Below are 13547 nucleotides of genomic sequence, written 5' to 3' on the forward strand. Positions count from 1 at the left end.
TCTTGGTCCATTTTCTTTTTCATTGTTGATTTTTATGATCCTGCTCAAAGCCTATAACACACACTGATACAAATACCCGCCGATAAGTTATACAATCTCTTACATAATCGTGTTCGTAAGTCACAATTTAAGTTCACACGTGTAGTATCTTCCACTTACATTCACCTAATTTTTTCTCTTAATATTCCAAGCAGTGCAAAAATATGAATTTGCATACAAGGCAAAAATTCTTATTCGTGCACGATTCGACTCTCCACATGTGCAATGTGTCTTTGCATTCATTCTTTGTCGTGGTTCGATCGATTCTAACCGATTCAAGGCATCCATTCATCGATGAACACTCTAAATAATCCACTCTGCAGGCAGCACGTGACCCCTGCAAACACCAATTACGTTAATTCATTCGTTCACGTCGGGGATTGCGTCCAATATCGAAACGACGTAAATCAAAGTGATGGACAGGGTAGGCGGCGGCGAATGCTGACTAGGACGACGTGAAAGGGACGTAAGCGTGGGTTTAAAACCGACGCAAATCTGGCAGTGGTAGAGGATTAACGAAGCGACGACGTAGTTGCGAGACGACGTATAACGGGGTATTGGCTCCTCCCCTCGTGACCTTTTGACCCCCCCCTGAGTTGACATCACGTGGGGGGGGGAGGAGTCGGGGGGCGGGGTAGGCGACTCAAGGAAGAAAAAAACCAAAACAAAAGCGAAGCGCTGGCGATGTGTTAAATGTTACACACACACATATATGTAGCTCCTTCAGAACGCTTGAACAAGTTCACCTCTTTCTTTATGCACAGGTGGTTAAGCGACGAGGACTAACGCGACAGGGTAAGACGAATACGCATCGAAGTCTCTTTACGTGATCGGATTGAGCCGTGTGCGAGTGACGTCACGTTCAACTTATGATAACTTCGGAGGTGTTTGTTTGAACTGCAGCACATCTCTGCGTTGTGTATGTACACACGCATGAGTGTACGTTGTTAACGTGTTGTGTTATTGTGTATAACGCCCTTGTTGTTGTGTGCCTGTGTGTACGCTTGTACTGTGTAGTGGTACACTCGGTAGAAACCTAAGAATCGCGTCACTGTACCAGTAAAATGTTTTAGAGGCACAGATGTCTTTGAATTCCACCAAATTGTTCAGCTTAACTTGTATTTAAATACGCTTCGCCGCTTAAACGTTGACGTTAATGTGTTTCGTAATCGGGGTAAATCCCGCGAAAATTTGTATTTGTGTTTTAAACTCGTGTTATGTGTGTTTTTCTCACTTAGAACTTAAACTTTTTTCCTACTTGTGGAGTAATTTTCATTCACTGGATTACATTCCTGTTTTTGTTACAGTTGAAGTTAATGTAGTTTGCACTCTCCTTGAATGTTGCAGACTTGCTGTCACCTTGTTACACCAGTTCAACTTTCAAACGTGTTGTTATCACGTACAATCGATATTGTTTGATGATGCCGTATTGTCTGTGATTCGACACAATCGTCAATATAAAATATTTAGCTGTGACGGTCCCACCTGAAGACGGAGACTTGTGTTGCCTCCGAAACGTCGTGATTTATTCTTTTATTTATATCATTTATTTTTTATTTTTTACTTACGCGACTTTACCGAAAAAAACATAAGAGTATGAATATAAAAATATTAGCCTTTTGCCACGTCCTAGGACGGAAGCTGTAAAATTTACGAAAAAATTGAGCAGACTATTATTGTATCTTGTGTACATTTAATGGCAGTGAATCATCCACAGAAGAATGTCATTAAACACTGCACTGCATTTCGCTGTAGCACTGTTTTAATGGCAGTGAATCTTGCACAAAACGATGTCATCTAACACTTCTAGATTTGAAGCTTTCGTGGCTGCAAGGATTCATACTCTTAGGTTTTTTAATTATTTTTTTTCTATTATTATTTTTGTTATTTATTTTTATTTTTACCTACGTGCCTTTACCGAAAAAACCTAAGAGTATCAAACACTTCACTTAATTTAACTGTAGCACTGTATTTAATTGACCTTTAATTAGCCTTTTGCCCGTCCTAGGACGGAATATGTAATATTAAAGATGTACATTTACGTTTTATTGTGATTGTACATTTTTTTAGGAATTGTTGCACGTAAATTAAATTTTCTTCACTTAAATTTTTTTATTTCGATTTAAAGCTTTCGTGACTGCAGGGATTCATCTTCTTGGTTCTTTCGGTAATGTCACGTAGAAGGGAAATAATGAAAATAAAACATAATAAAATACAATTCTCACGACGTTTCGGCCACAACGGAAGCAGCCGTCCTCAGGTGAAGAACAGGTCTGTCGGAAAGACAGCGTCTGACAGACCTGTTCTTCACCTGAGGACGGCTGCTTGCGTTGTGGCCGAAACGTAAGAATCGTATTTTATTATGTTTTATTTTTATTATATTTTTATTTCTCTTCTACGTGACTTTACCGAAAAAACCAAGAAGGTTAAAAAAATGAAACCTCGGTATACGATATTTTGTGTGAATCTCTTGTACTGTACAGGGTGTTTAAAAAAAGATGGACCCAATTTCAAAGCAGTATATATCACGATGGCAACATGTTACAATTGCACAAAAAGTTACAAACAGTTTAATGAGTTATCAAGTTTTACCAACCATTTTATATATGCTCTATGTGCCCTCCACCTGCTGTACGGACAACATCGAGACGATAGTTGAATTCGTCCCAAACACCTCTCAAAGTGTCTTCTTCCACTGAAGTCACCGCTGCCGTGATTCTGTTTTTGAGGTCATCCAGATTAGTCGCTAACTGTGGCACAAACCCACGGTCTTTGATGTATCCCCACAAGAAAAAGTCGCAGGGTGTGATGTCTGGGGGTGATCTTGGGGGCCAAGAGTGTAGCGCCAAGTCTTGGGGTCCCGTGCGACCTATCCAACGTTGAGGCAGTGTGGCTTGCGAATGACTGAGACTAGGGGCTGTTTGTGCGCTGAGAGAGGCATCGAGCGGTAATCATTTGAAACTCTATGACCCGACGTCTCTATGCCCCGCCCTCTCTATGCCCCGCCCTCCTCTCTATGCCCCGCCCTCCTCTCTATGCCCCGCCCTTTCAAGTGGTAAAAGTTTCATTCATGGGCGGTTCGTGGTTGCAGAGATATAGCGATTTCAAATCGGGTCCATCTTTTTCAAATACGCTGTATTAATGGCAGTGATTCTTGCACAAAACTATGTCATAAAACACCTCACTTCATGTCACTGTAGCACTGCATTTAACTCACCTTAAATTAGTTCGAAATCACTGATCTGATACTTTATTTTCTTCTGCTTTCGCTCGCTGGGGTTGTATGTATTCATATTGAATTCGATACAATGTCTGGAAAATCACGGAGAAATGTATATATAATAAAGACACCAAATACCAGAGGTGTGGACTCGAGTCATGTGACTTGGACTCGAGTCAGACTCGAGTCATGAATTTGATGACTTGCGACTCGACTTGGACTTGCATAACAATGACTTTGTCCCACCTATGCCAAATACACTTTGTTGCTGCGTATAATTATTTATTTGATTAACTTTCAATAAAGAAACGTCAAATTAAAAGCGAATTTGCGTAAAAAAATATTTCCCCTCGACCTGCAGGAGTGTCAAAATCCACCCGCTCATGATTATTAATGAGGGGGGAGGACCTCTTTTGCAGTGACGTCACGTGCGGATGTAGCACTGTGCTGCGTATATGTATTTTTGACCGTCACTTTCTGTAAAGAAACGTCATATTTGAAGCGACTTTGCGAAAAAAAAATTCTTTCCACTCAACCTTCTTCTGCGTGAGTGTAAAAATCCACCCACCCGTGATTATTTTATTATTAATGACGGGGGGGGGGGGGTGTGGCATGTGGAGTGACGTCACGCGCGTTACACACATTTCTGGGCTATTATATATAAAAAATATAATGGGCGACGTTTCAGGCAATGGCCCTTCTTCATGGCCATGGCCTATTATGTATTTTTCCCTTTGATGAATTTGAGTGTTTTGTTAATTGTGCTTTTGTATCATTGCCAGTGCAGCAGCACCACCACCAAATAATTCGCGTCTGTGATAGTAATTTAACATGTTTTACCCACAGTGAATTTTAAGAAATTCTCGTCGACCACTTAAAACATTAATTCAACTTTAAACACAGTTTTTTCTCACTGGCATATTTATACTTTACACTTTTAAAATTTGTAAAAAAACTCTGCGGTGACTCGGTTTGGCATTCTTGAGTTTTGCTCCCTCGAATCTTCTGAAACGTGTTTTTGTTACTTCAACCACTCCGGTTCAAAATGTTTACCCCTTTTCTCATGTAAACTTTATTTCCACTCGACACTTGTGTTTACGTCTCCTGTCCTATGCATTGTAAATCTGTTTTTTCAACCGTGGGCAAATCTTTAAAATCCCACGTTTTACTGAAACTGATCATAACTAATCCCGGCGAGACTTGTGAAAGTGTTATTACTCGGGTTGCTAAAATCGTTTTGTTTTGCATTACTGTCAAGTGCATGAAAAACCCGTTCCCGGTTTGCCGCACACATAGCAATGCCCAGCAATGAACAGTAATTGTATTTCCTTTATGCCAGAAATGAAATAAGCTGTTGTGGTGTAGTGGTTAGCACGTTTCACTCGGAATCAAGAGGTCGCCTGCTCAGTTCAATCTCCCGGTGCGGCAGTGGAAACAATTGGGCGATTTTCTAAATCCCCTTGCAGTCTAAATGGGTTTATATTATCCAGATAATTTTGCTGCTATACATTTTCACGTGATGAGTTACTTCGTTGAGCTATAATTTGTGGTTAGGTCGCTTCTGAAAAAATAAGCTAATAGCTAAGTGGGCCTAACCTGGTAGAACACAATAGATTCGTTTTATTTTTACATATGTTTTATTCATTTGCTTACCTTTCCCGTACTCTGCACTCAATCGTGGTTTTGCATTGTTGTTGTAACGTTCCGACCAGCCCCTCCTGGGCATCTGTGAAAAACAGCTTTATAGCTCATCGGATTCCTCCTACAGTATAAATACAGATTCTGATTCTGGGTGCACCGCACTTAAGTCAATTAGCAGGTGGAATGTGGCAGGGTAAAGTGTAATTTGTACATCTTCCAACACGTCTGGTCGTCGTGGAAGAGTAGACCAAATAACCTCGACAGCTTCCTCTAGTAGAGGCCCTTCCGCTAGCAGTAATATGAGTAAGCAATTGCAGGGCTGCACATTTTAGCAACCAAGGCAAATGTACAACATGGTGACTTATGCCTGCGGCCTTGCGGTTTTTTCGTTCAGCACATACATAACCAATCAATGCATCAATTATAAATATCATTGCATTCATTACCAGTTGCCATTGGAAGCAAGTACTGATCCACAAGTTCAGGAATCGACTATTGGTTTTCGATGATCATTTAACAACTTTTTATTGCAAATTATTTGGGAATACTGACTTGGCAGTGGTGCACAAGCACAATGTAAAACAACTAATTTGTGAAGTAAAAATATTTAAAGATACATGCCAAAAAAGGTAGAGTTTTTTTTGGCAGACACATGCACAGGCTGTGTGTGTGCCAGGCTGTTTGACACAAAGTTTAAAACTTTTACTAAATGAAGAAATAGTTTATAAAATTGCCTTAAAGCATGTGAATATTGCGTTCTAGAAACATCACTCTGACATATTTTAATATGCAGTGTGTCAGTGCTATGTGGTGAGCAGTAGAAGAGGGTATTACATAAAAAATAATTTGTTGTACTGTACTTCTATACTTGCATGCGGAGGCCCTCATCCAGCAGTTGATTGACAACAGGGCATGTAAAAGGTTTATGCAGTGATGTCACGGAGAGCACTACGGCTGGGTGTCTGACCATGATTGCAAAGTAGATTCTCTTACGAAAGAAATGCTGCCTATTGTATGTTGTTTTCTCTTCATGGCAGTGTGTTTTATTGACGAATGTGTGCTTGTGCACCCACTGCCAATGCACTATCACCCAAAAACAATGTTCACTTTCTGTAAATGATGGGAACCTCGTTAGACAGAAGAGTATGTGTCGGCTGGGGACAATGGTGGGTTATACTGCGCTGATTATTCCAAATTCGTGTCGACAGTTGTCTCACTGTCGCTGGTGCCTAAAATAATGACCACAATTTTTACTTTTTGGGTTGGTGGTCTAAAGCCTGGCGGTGTGCAGTAAGGTACCCTATTACCACAATGCAGATGTCAATGACGAGAACTTGGACTCATACATATGTGAGACAGAGGTCGCAAACGGGTTTTGATTCCTTAACCGTACCCGGCCGCACCAGGGTCGAAAACGGGTACCCGTACCCTACCCGATACCTGGCTACCCGTACCCGGCCGGGTATCGGGTAGGGTACGGGTACCCGATTGCGACCTCTGGGATGAAGCCATGTTGCAGGTGCGAGTGGGTTGATTCTAGGAACTTGAATTGTGAGAAGAGACAAGACGTTGGGAAATGAGTGACAAACGGTTACTCACCAGTGACTCACGGCCTACCCGTACCCGTACCCGGCCGCACCAGGGTCGAAAACGGGTACCCGTACCCTACCCGATACCTGGCTACCCGTACCCGGCCGGGTATCGGGTAGGGTACGGGTACCCGATTGCGACCTCTGGGATGAAGCCATGTTGCAGGTGCGAGTGGGTTGATTCTAGGAACTTGAATTGTGAGAAGAGACAAGACGTTGGGAAATGAGTGACAAACGGTTACTCATCAGTGACTCACGGCCTACCCGTACCCGTACCTGGCCGCACCAGGGTCACAAACGGGTACCTGTACCCGGCCGGGTACAGGTAGCTGGGTATCGGGTAGGGTACGGGTATCGGGTACCCGGTTGCGACCTCTGATGTGAGAGCACACCAGAAAGAGTCCGGATGAAAACTAAGCTTTTGCAACTACTGTGCCATTGAAAGCTCAAATGAGCTACACCAGCTAAATATATTAAAACACATTTATCTGCGAATTAGTATTCATCTATGAATTAAATTTTTTATTAATAATTAACTTATTAAACTGTATTTTACATATTCGTTTTCCCTTGCATATTTGTGTAAGTGTTTTCCCCCCTTTAATATAGTTTTTTTTACCCTTTTTAGTTTTGTTCATTTCGGGTAGGGTTATTTTATGTAAAGCGCTGTGAGGCCTTGTGTTAATAGTGGTGTGTAAAATCGAGTTTTAGTTAGCATCGTCATCGTAATGGAACAATTAATAATTACAGTCCTTTGTCAATCCACTGCTGAATTGTTAGTCCACACACAGTGTCAGGCATGAGGTTGATTGACCATATTTCACCACACTGGTCGTTGCAGGTTTGTAAAGGGGGTTGGGGTTCACAACTGATGTTAGCCTTAGTCGGAAATTTAACTTAGGTAGCCGCGATCATAGCGTGGCGTTGCTAGCCAACGCACCATTGCTCCCCCAATTCAGCATTAAAGTGCCTTTAATGAAAACATGATTTTGTTTTGAATACTCAATAATGATTCAACCTTTCATGATCCAATTTCAGTGCATTCAATTATGTCCTTTATAACCAGCTGAGAGCGTATTAAGACCAAAAGTATATTTCAAGGGAGACCTGTGTTTACGACAGTACAGTATGTGTATACACTATTAAGTACATGGCCTTTTCAGTGTTCTCTGTAGCCTCCAATGCACCACAAAAATGCTTCTAGAACTGCTTGGCAGTGCGTTACACAGTGGAGACTTCAAGGAGAGAATCCTTTTAAGAAGGGATGGATGAATTACTGTACGGTATTTTTTTCTGGGTGGTTCATTTGGCCATGACATGGACATTACATCTTCATATTTGCCAAAAGTGTGTGTGTCATCTGTTGTGTAATGAAAAATTTTCCATTCTATATCTGCGAAGGAGGAGCGGTGGTGTCAGTGATTAATAGCTGTCGGTGATTAGTGATTAGAGTTTGAGTGATGTGGCGAGTGATATGTGCGCAGGTCCTGCTCCCGCCCCAACCTTCACTGTGCATTATGGTGAATTATGATTGAGAGAACCACCATGATAGCATGGGAAGGCCTTCATTCAGCAGTGGATTGAAAACGTTTGCAAGTCATTATTCCAGCATTGCAGCTGCTAAACATCCTGTCAAATGGACATCATTATTCGTTGAACTTGTACGCAAACATTGCGGTCAAGTTAAGTACTGTATGCCATGCTATTGACTCAGACTTTAGTAGAGAGAAATATTGCGTTTTAAATTTTTAATGCGTTTAAAAAAAGTGTTCACTCATTCGTGCATTCTGTATGCTTCAGTATGTAACACATTCATGTCATGGGTCAATTAATCCTTTATTTAACCATGCAGGAACTCACAGGGCAGACGTGGGAGAAACAATTTCCATTACAAATTTAACTGATAGAAAACTCAGATGTGTGACCCAGTTGTTTGTAATCTATTATCGTATTTTACTTGTGTCATTGTGTTAAAGTGACAATTATTTACCCAGGAAATCCCCCCTGAGCCTCAGGATCTTTTCTGGAGGGTCCTGTATTGGGATATTTGAATGCATTCTATTATTGAGTGTTTGGCTTCCTTTCGGAGGAAACTGGAATACCTGGAGAATACCTATGCATAAGAGGGGGTAATGCTCAGCACTACCATATCGCTGCCACCACCACAACCCAAGAGCCTACTGACTGCAATGTGATGAACTCGCAAATATTTGTGATACAGTGCCATATAGCACTAGCTGGCCAGTTATAGAGGCAGTGTGGTTGATTAAAGGCTGTACGTCTGAGACAGATGGATTATGTAGTTGCGAAGATTATAATGCCTTTATTGGAATGTGTGAGATTGCATTGCACTTACATTAATGGGCTTTGCCATCTGATACTGCATAAAAAATATCCCTACATGGGATACGTCCGCTCAGGAGACCCTCACCGAAGGCCCTCCCATGGGGAGGGTGGGGTACCCAATCCTGACCTTCCCCTGCGCCGCGGACTGCTTTGGTTCAGCGCCACCTTCCCCGTAGTTGCACCGCCTCCCTTGCGCCACCAAGAGGAGAACTCCTTTTGCGCCTCCCCTAGCCCCACCCATCTTCGCTCCTCTTTCAGGGGCGGAATGGGATGCAAGTCCTTCTGTCCCCTGCCACTGTAGTCGGGCCCGGACTCGGAGTGAGCGTGGCCGTCTCCCCCCTCATCCCCCCCTCCCTCTTACCTCTCTCCCTTTTCCTCTCTCTTCCTCTTCCCTTTTATCCCCAGATTGTTAAAAGGGGATTGCGGGTGGTCGTTTTTGGTGTGTTATAGTTCTTGTTGCGGGTCGTCGTTGAAAAGAAATAGGGTCCGGCCTCGAGGGCTGCACCTCGGGAGTCCATGGTTGACTCTATGTTTGGGCTCGGTTTTCTGGGCCTGGTCGTGTCTTTTTTGTTTTGTTCCCCCAAAATTTTGTTGGCTTGGTTGCCCTTTCCCTGTTTTTGCCCTTGTGTAGCAGCTTCTAAATCCCATTTGGTACATTATGGTTACCTCTTTTGGCCCGGGTCCACTCCTTGTAGCAATGCCAGATGTTATAGACCCGATCCTCCCCTCCCGACTTCTGACAGCTGTGTGACAATCCCTCCGGCAGTTGTTAAACTCAACATCATTTCCCTAAATGTTAATGGACTGAATCAACCCATTAATAGACACCGCACCCTTTCCTTCTTGAAGAAACACAAGGCTGATATAGCGTCCCTTCAGGAAATACATCTTTTCCAACCGGAAGCCAGTAAGCATGAAAGGGGTTGTGTAGGGTGGATATTCCACGCTGCATATACTTCTGGCAGCAGAGGTGTGGCAATCCTGGTCAATAAAAAAAAATTCACCGGACTCGCTGGTGTTGGACTCCCAAGTTAAATGTTTTCCTCACAGGAAAATTACAGGGCAGAGAAATCACATTACTCAATGTGTTTAACACACCCCCATCAACTCTAAAACACTTTTCAGCAATAACGGCTCTGATTGACAAAAAAGTGGGGGAGGTCATTGTGGGAGGGGACTAGAAGCTGGTCTTGGACCATGCCCTCGATAAATCTAATACAACTATCTCAGACCAAAATGCTGCACAGAGACTTCTCTTGGCTGAAATAATATCTCAACACCAACTGGTCTACCCCTGGAGGTCCCTGAACCCGACAATAAATTACTTGACCCATATCTCTAAGGTGTAGGACGCTGTCCAGAATTGATTACTTTCTCATTTCCAAACCACTTTTACCACAGCTCACGAAGGTTAAAATTCTGAACATGCAACTGTTTAACCATGCCCCAATAATAATTAATTCAACTCACTTTAGACCCCTACGAGGTGGCGAGTAACTTCTGGTCCCGAGATAGGCGGCTGCTTCTGGACACGGAACACATGATTGAGGAGCTGAGGAAAGCAATGGATGAATTCATCCGGATTAACTCTACTTCTGATCCTCCCCCTCCCCCCAGATAATTTGGGATGCTCTAAGAGCGTTTATCCAGGAAAGACAACATGAGCTGGAGAGGAACCTTGTTTGCCTTCATGGGAAGTTTACATTTTCATAGTCCTCAGGAGTTTTAAAAGAAATAGATGGCACGAAAATGGAACGAGAAAGGCTGTTGAATGACCAAGCTAGCCTGTTATTCAAGAGTCAGGCTGCCCTTCCATGACCCTTCCCGCACCACCACTAGATTTCTGGCAAGGATGGTTAAATCCCAGCGGCATTGCTCCTACATCGCCTCTATTCGAAGTGGGAAGGACTCTCCAGTGATTAAGACCAAGAACATAAATGCGTGTTCTAAAGAGTTCTATGAATCCTTGTACACTTCGTAATCTCTATCCGGAGAGGATATGAATTCTTTCCTGACCAAGATCACCTTCCCCAATTTGGGTTCAAACCAGAACATAGAGCTGGTCAGGCCCATTGCCCCTCATGAATTCCTCAATGCCATGGCCGCGTCACCGGCGGGGAAGGCGGCGAGGCCCGACAGGATACCACTGGAGCTTTATTGAAAATTAGGGGCCGCCTTTACATGTCAGTTGAGGGTAACGTTGGACACAGCCTTAGATTCAGGATTTCTTCCCTGGTCGATGAACGAAGCCAGGATTTTGGTTCTACATAAGCCAGGTACCCCAGTGCACTGGGTAATTATAGGCCCATCTCCCTTTGCAAAGATCCTTGCAATGAGACTAGACAAGGTTCTCCCGACGATCAATGGCAAAGCCCAGACGGGGTTTGTCAAAAACAGAGATGCCGCAGACAATGTCAGGACTATGGTCAATGCGATGGCGATAGCCAGCAAGGACAACCTTTCCACTTACGCCGTCACCCTGGATGATGGGGAAAAGGCGTTTGATAGGGTCGAATGGGCCTTTTTGTTCCGGTTGATGGACAAATTGGGCTTTCTCCTCACGTTCATTGACGTGTGCAGACTTCTGTATGCTGACCCTATGGTCTCGGTGGTTACAAACGGCTTGACACCTCCCAACTTTGCGCTAAGCAGAGGTACAAGGCAGGGTGGGTTGCCCTCTCTCTGGCTGGAGAAGCCAGCAGTTGGCGGGACTAAGTTTCAGCACGGTAGAAAACAAAATGTTTCTTTATGCCTATGATGCCCTTATCAGATAAAAAACAGAAGTTTCAATCCCAACTATTTTGGACCTGGTGAGGGAGTATGGGGGAGACTCGGGATCTCAAATAAATGTAGCTAAGTCAAAATGAATCCCCCTATCACTGGTATCTCCATCCCATATCAAATATCTCAATGTTATGGTCCCTTCCTCACTGACAACGCATTTCGGGAAAAATGTCCCCCCCCCCCGACCTCAGGAGATTGGGGCCTCATTATTGGCATGGGCAGACATCCCCCTCTCCCTCTATAAGAGGGCAAACCTGATCAAGATGCCGATTTTCCCCAAACTGTTGTACACTTAAGTATAATCCTTTCCCATATTCCAAGGCCCTTCAAGGTACTCCACTCCAGAATTGATATGTTCATTTGGAATCGTAAACTCTCGCGTGCATTGGCTACCCTTCTCCCACTCTACCGGTAAGGGAGATGGGCTTCGCTCTCCTGGATTTACCGAAATACCATACTGGTCCCTCTCCTCAGAAGAGCGTTGCTCTGGAGTAATCCGACTTTGAAAGTGGGGGGGAAGGAGATAATGTGGGTCAGCAGGAGGGAGTCCAGCCTGGAAGTTGTGGGGGATCTTCTGCCTAAGAAGGGCGGGGTGTTGTCCTTTAGTCAGGTGCAGGCTAAGTTTAATACCCCCGCTCCCATTTCTTTAGATACTTAGAAATCAGAGACGCCATTGTGAAAGTCCGTGGTAAGAACCTGAGCGAACAATTTCACCCAATCATAAATCGGCTAGAAATACCAAAGGCCAAATATAGAATTGCACATGCTTATCGCCTGTGCCATAACCTTCTAGCCCAAGCAGGGATTGAGCACATAAGCCACAAGCTTAAAAGGAAGGAACGAGAGTTTGAGACCAGATGGTCCCCGTTCCTATGGAGCCTGATGGACGGCGAAGGTGCCCAGACCAGACCAGTCACTCGGAAACTTTGAAATTATTTCCCCCTGCAGAAATGGACATAAATCTGGCAAGCCCCTCAATCTGGCCCAAGATAAGGGCGACTGAGGCTTGTCCAGTTTAAATTTATGCACGGATCCTAGATGACCAATGAGTGAAGAGCAAAATTCATGGAGGTCTCCCCAGATTGTCCCAGATCCTCCCCAGGTACAGTTCAGTCTTACCTTCACGCCTTTTGGCTATTCCCGTACGTAATACAACTCTACTGGGAGATCTTGAACTTCTTTAACAGCATTTGTAGCACTCGTCCTCAGCCGTTCAGTTGAAACGACTCTGTGGGGCCTGACATCAGACACCCTGCCGAAACATCAAAATGCTCTACTTCAAAGCTTTAACATTGTGGCCGGGAAGGTCTTCTTGTCCAATTGGAAAGATCATAACCCCCCCCCCCCCCTCGTGGAAACAGTGGTTGCCATAACCTTCTAGCCCAAGCAGGGATTGAGCACTTAAGCCACAAGCTTAAAAGGAAGGAACGAGAGTTTGAGACCAGATGGTCCCCGTTCCTATGGAGCCTGATGGACGGCGAAGGTGCCCAGACCAGACCAGTCACTCGGAAACTTTGAAATTATTTCCCCCTGCAGAAATGGACATAAATCTGGCAAGCCCCTCAATCTGGCCCAAGATAATGGCGACTGAGGCTTGTCCAGTTTAAATTCATGCACGGATCCTAGATGACCAATGAGTGAAGAGCAAAATTCATGGAGGTCTCCCCAGATTGTCCCAGATCCTCCCCAGGTACAGTTCAGTCTTACCTTCACGCCTTTTGGCTATTCCCGTACGTAATACAACTCTACTGGGAGATCTTGAACTTCTTTAACAGCATTTGTAGCACTCGTCCTCAGCCGTTCAGTTGAAACGACTCTGTGGGGTCTGACATCAGACACCCTGCCGAAACATCAAAATGCTCTACTTCAAAGCTTTAACATTGTGGCCGGGAAGGTCTTCTTGTCCAATTGGAAAGATCATAACCCCC

At 43.9% G+C, this 13547-nt stretch overlaps 1 protein-coding gene across 1 annotated transcript in view; it reads left to right on the forward strand.

Annotated features, from left to right (window-relative positions):
* Positions 1-677: 677 nt before the first annotated feature.
* The window catches only part of LOC144723620 (BTB/POZ domain-containing protein 3-like), a 34777-nt gene continuing 21907 nt past the window's right edge, over positions 678-13547 (forward strand). The window contains exon 1 of the mRNA XM_078602498.1: positions 678-834. The gene's annotated coding sequence lies outside the window, so the exon portion shown is untranslated. The remainder of the gene's footprint in view (positions 835-13547) is intronic.

Source organism: Lampetra planeri, chromosome 18 (assembly GCF_965212315.1).
Source record: "Lampetra planeri chromosome 18, kcLamPlan1.2.h2, whole genome shotgun sequence".
Classification (NCBI taxonomy): domain Eukaryota; kingdom Metazoa; phylum Chordata; class Hyperoartia; order Petromyzontiformes; family Petromyzontidae; genus Lampetra; species Lampetra planeri.